This window comes from Penaeus monodon, chromosome 22 (assembly GCF_015228065.2).
Source record: "Penaeus monodon isolate SGIC_2016 chromosome 22, NSTDA_Pmon_1, whole genome shotgun sequence".
In the NCBI taxonomy this organism is placed as follows: Eukaryota; Metazoa; Arthropoda; class Malacostraca; order Decapoda; family Penaeidae; genus Penaeus; species Penaeus monodon.
In genome coordinates this window covers 28,035,723-28,035,965 of record NC_051407.1, presented here as the reverse complement: position 1 = coordinate 28,035,965, position 243 = coordinate 28,035,723, and positions in this window count along the sequence as shown.

The following is a 243-nucleotide window of genomic DNA, read 5'->3' as shown; positions in this document are numbered from 1 at the left end:
TCATTAAACGGCATTTTGAAAAACGAAGGTAGAACATTGTTAGAAAACGCAATGTTATGCAAAGACGCACATGTATGATATTGCAAAATTCAAATTATTTTTACGGATTTTTAGAAGGTTTTCTAGTCCCTGTGAATTCATGAAGTATTTTGCAATTGTATATTGACGCGTCGAATGTCTTTGCTCAACAATGATCCTATATTAGTACTGTAAAACTGTCTTGTCATGTGAAGTGATCTAACT